The sequence below is a fragment of the Octopus sinensis genome, unplaced genomic scaffold, assembly GCF_006345805.1.
Source record: "Octopus sinensis unplaced genomic scaffold, ASM634580v1 Contig15072, whole genome shotgun sequence".
NCBI classification, from domain to species: Eukaryota; Metazoa; Mollusca; class Cephalopoda; order Octopoda; family Octopodidae; genus Octopus; species Octopus sinensis.
In genome coordinates this window covers 7,501-12,500 of record NW_021833524.1, presented here as the reverse complement: position 1 = coordinate 12,500, position 5,000 = coordinate 7,501, and the positions used below count along the sequence as shown (strand labels likewise).

Sequence of the window (5,000 nt, the reverse complement as noted above, 5' to 3'; positions counted from 1 at the left end):
TATGAATGTATGTATGAATGAATGTATGTATGTATGTATGTATGTAAGTATGTATGTATGAATGTATGTATGTATGAATGTATGTGTGTATGTATGTATGTGTGTATGTATGTATGTATGTATGAATGTATGTATGTATGTGTATGTATGTATGTATGTATGTATGTATGTATGTATGTATGTATGTATGTATGTATGGCAGAATATTGTAAGCAGAGGTGTATAACAACATCCGGTAATCTGGTCGATACTGTAACTCATATTGTGCGTGTGTGTGCGTGCGTATGTGTGTGTGTGCGCATGTGTGTGTGTGAGTGTGTGTGTGTGTGTGTGTGTGTGTGTGTGTGCGCGCATATGTGTGTGTGCGTGCGTGTGTGTGTGCGTGTGTGTGTATGTACGTGTGTGAGTATGTGCGTGTGTGTGTGTGCGTGTGTGTGTGTAAGTGTGTGAGTATGTGCGTGTGTGTGTGTGTGTGTGTGTGTGTGTGTGTGTGTGTGTGTGTGTGTCTTTCGTCGATATATAAACCAGTAAAGGATAAAAACATCAGCGAGAGAATCGAAAGAAAAAAGCAATCCTTTACGAACTTAAAATTCTTTGAGATATTTGTTCTATATCCAGTTACCCAGTCGCAGATACTCCCTTGAAATTCCCGCCATCAGTAGTGCTGTGAAACAGAGATTAACAGGTTAGATATCCGTAAGTAACGCTAACTCATGACTTTATTGTTCACTAATTGTGATATAAAATATATAATAAAATACAAAGAGGAAAAAAGCGACGATCGTTGAATGAACAGCCAGAAAGAAAAAAAACGGTAAGAGCATTTAGAGTGCATTATTCAAAAGGAGACACTGGAAGATTATATTTACCACAAACACACGGAAGTTGAGTAGTTTTACAATTAGGAAACGGTTATCAACTAACTCATTTAGAATTACAAAAATAACTGTACGGAAAATTAGCGCAAATAGCTCGAAAATGCAAACAGAAATAAAGGTGGGATTTTTTCCCCTCTCTCTTTTTCCTCTATTTCCATTATAATGGCAGGTAAACAGGAATTACAACGGAAAAGAGGCTAAAGCAATAGTTAATTTATGAGAAGAAATCTGGGATGTAAATAAAAATAAAGAATAAAATACAGAATGTAAAATGGAACAAATAAAATGGTGACGGAAAAGCAACATGCTGACAAAAACAAAATGGTGGTTAAAAAAAGGAAAAACACCCAAGCACAGTTAATACTCCCGCGAAATTGAGCAAAATGGATGGAGATCAATATAAAAAAAAATATTCAGCGATGGCTTAGAAGTTCCGGGGATGAAAGCTATAACTAAAGAGTTGTTGAATGCTGCTCAAGATCAAAGCTTTTCCCAGCTAGAAAGTACTAAATAACATGCAATATAAAGAAGAACAGAAAAGGAATTCGGTGGAGGGAAAAAGCTAAAAAAAATATATTTTAGTAAAATGTCCTCATCACATCCCATTCAATGCTGGCCGCCATATTTTTCAACATAACTTCATACACTTCATGTACAGAAAATGAGGAAGGTTCTATGTTGCCGTTCGCCTAGTTAGAAATATCAGCTGAATATTCTTCAAATCACGCCATATTGTTTTTAAAAATTAATAGAACATGTTGGATATTGTAGTTCTTCATATCACCGTGATCATCGTGACCGACCAGGCTTATCAGATGTTGTTACACATCGCTGGTCACGATGCGCTTCGCATTGCTTTAGCCTTCAAATGACGCCACCTCGCTGGCTAAGCGAGCAGGCCAACAGAAGAAAGAGTGAGAGAAAGTTGTATAAAAAATATTGGGGTTTAGTTCACAGAGGATCTAAACGGATAGGTATGCTGGGTAAGTACTGTAACGGATTATCAAAGTTCCCTATATATATATAGGAATGGCTTGAGAAGGAACAAACATATATATATATATACATCTATATATATAAACGGCAAAATGTCTCTGTGTGTGTCCTTTATAAAAATCCACAATTTTTCAGTTAGAGGGCTCGCACTTTCTATGGTCATTCAAAACCGTCCTAGGGTGGTCGTGCATATCTTTACATTTCCCCAGTCACCCCGCAAAGCCATTAAAAAAATCAATAGAAGTGACTTTTTTTGTGAATTTTCTATCCAAAACCCAATCAAAATGCCCGAAACTTGATACGCCAATTGAATGCCAGCTAGCTGTATGTGATTGGTCGGAGATTTGGACAGCACCCGCGTGTATGTGCGCACGCACGCAGCTGTATATGCATGCACTAGCACTATGACCCGGCGTTGCCAGATCATAGTGCTAGTATATGTATATATATATATATATATATATATATATAGGCGCAGGAGTAGCTGTGTGGTAAGTAGCTTGCTAACCAACCATATGGTTCCGGGTTCAGTCCCACTGCGTGGCATCATGGGCAAGTGTCTTCTGCTGTAGCCCCGGGCCGACCAATGCCTTGTCGTATATATGTATATATATATATATATATATATATATATAATGCGTTTGTGTGTCTGTGTTTGTCCCCCTAGCATTGCTTGACAACTGATGCTGCTGTGTTTACGTCCCCGTCACTTAGCGGTTCGGCAAAAGAGACCGAAGAATAAATACTGGGCTTACAAGAATAAGTCCGGGGTCGATTTGCTCGACTAAAGGCGGTGCTCCAGCATGGCCGCAGTCAAATGACTGAAACATGTAAAAGGTAAAAGAGAATAAAAGAGAATATATATATATATATATATATATATATATATATATATATATATATATAATATATATGGATGTGTAATAAAGTGTGTGTGTGTCTGTGTGTCACATACGCTTGCTGGAGCAGATTTGGCCTGAAGCTACATGGAGAAGAACCACATTAATCCTTTTCATATACCCAACCGCCCCAAACTGCTTCTAGTTCTATGTTACAAATTTCCTGCTTTAATGCGTTTTAAATTATAACTTCCAACAAAATTTCCTATTAATTTATGTTCGGAACGGCAGCTTCATAATACACAAAGCTATTTCACTAAATTCTTCATAATTTGAAAAAAAAAAAATTGAAACAAAAGCAGAAATACAGTAACAAAAGGGTTAACGGCGATATTCCTGATGGATTCAATTAATAGCTTCGTCTAACCCGTCAAATCACCTGCCTTGATTATAATAAGCAGAATGCGCGGAAGAAAGCTTTGTAGCTCTCTCTCTCTTACACCTTTGTCGTTCTTTCGTTCTTTCTCCCTTTTTCTTTTTTCCCTTTTCTTTTTTTTTTTTGTCTTTTGCTTTTTGCAGTGAAGATTGTCACGTTGTAAACCTGTAAGCAACGACGTGCTTGCTTATTCGAAAACGCAGTGTGTGAGTAATGAGAAGAAGAAGAAAAAGAAGACAGGAGGAGGAGGAGAGGAGGAAAAGAGAGGAGCAAGACAAAAAGGGAAGGGGGAAGAGGAGGCGAAGAAGGAGGAGGAAGAGAAGAAGAAGACGAGAAGGAGGAGGAGGAGGAGGAGGGGAGGAAGATGAAGAAGATGAAGAAAAAGAAGAAGAAGACAGGAGGAGAAGAGGAAGAAATGGGAGGAGCAAGAGAAAAGGGGAGGGGGAAGAGGAGGCGAAGATGGAGGAGGAAGAGAAGAAGAAGACGAGAAGGAGGGGAGGAAGTTGAAGAAGAGGAAGAAAAAGAAGAAGAAGAAGAAGAAGAAGAAGAAGACAGGAGGAGAAAAAGGGAGGAGGAGGAGGAGAAGTAGAAAAAGAAGACAGGAGGAGGAGGAAATGGGAGGAGGATGAGAAAAAGGGAGGAGGAGGAAGAGGAGGAAGAGGAGAAGAAGAAGAAGAAGAAGAAGAAGAAGAATAAGAAGAAGACAGGAGGACATACATACCGACAGACAGACAGACATGCATACATGCAAAATATCCTGTTGTTGGTGTTGAAATTCCAGTGAAGGAGCCTTGGATCTAGGTTAGAAACCGGTTCTTTCTCTATTGGCAAGAAATCTTGAAGTAGAACAGAACAATATAGGCGTAGGAGTAGCTGTGTGGTAAGTAGCTTGTTTACCAACCACATGGTTCCAGGTTCAGTTCCACTGCGTGGCACCTTGGGCAAGTGTCTTCTACTATAGCCTCGGGCCGATCAAAGCCTTGTGAGTGGATTTGGCAGACGGAAACTGAAAGAAGCCCGTCGTATATATGTATATGTATATATGTGTGTGTGTGTGTGTGTGTGTGTGTGTATGTTTGTCCCCCAACATCGCTTGACAACCGATGCTGGTGTGTTTATACGTCGCCGTAACTTAGCGGTTCGGCAAAAGAGACCGATACAATAAGTACTAGGCTTACAAAGAATAAGCTCTGGGGGTCGATTTGCACGACTAAAAGGCGGTGCTCCAGCATGGCCACAGTCAAATGGCTGAAACAAGAACAAGAGTAAAAGACATATATAATTTGCAGATGGAACGTGTAAAATGTTTTGGTTGTGCAACCAGTAAACCGTCACACAGACACAGTCTTACATACTCAAGTCTTAGTGCACACGTACTTACATGCATGCATACATACATGCAGGCAGACATACAGACAGACAGACAAACAGACAGACTGACAATTGTGCACTTGCTTTAGTTAGTAAGTGCCTATGTGATAATCTGGATAGACAAGGATTTTCAGAAAAAGAAATCAACCAACAGCCACGTCACAAATGGTTTGTAAACGGAACAGTAAAGATATGCAAGACATTTCACAAGTTCAAAATATGAATTTGTATTTTTTTTATCTACATTTCAATGATGGAGTTTTGTATCTTTGTTAGAAAACCATATGTAGGACGATTCCAAATAATTAAAAAATGGAAGAGAACATACATACACACACACACACACACACACACACACACACACACACACACACACACATTCTAGAAAACAGCTCTGAAAATGTACGAATAAACAGACGCACCTTGAGAAATATTGGTTCTCACGGACAGAGAAAGAGGAAAAAAATAATTTCATATCAA

The 5,000-nt window shown here is 39.0% G+C and overlaps 1 long non-coding RNA gene across 1 annotated transcript in view; it reads right to left on the bottom strand.

Annotated features, from left to right (window-relative positions):
* The window catches only part of LOC118761553, a 23,281-nt gene that overhangs the window by 16,463 nt on the left and 1,818 nt on the right, over positions 1-5,000 (bottom strand). The window contains exon 2 of the long non-coding RNA XR_004997467.1: positions 4,086-4,098. This is a non-coding gene — a long non-coding RNA (uncharacterized LOC118761553). The remainder of the gene's footprint in view (positions 1-4,085; positions 4,099-5,000) is intronic.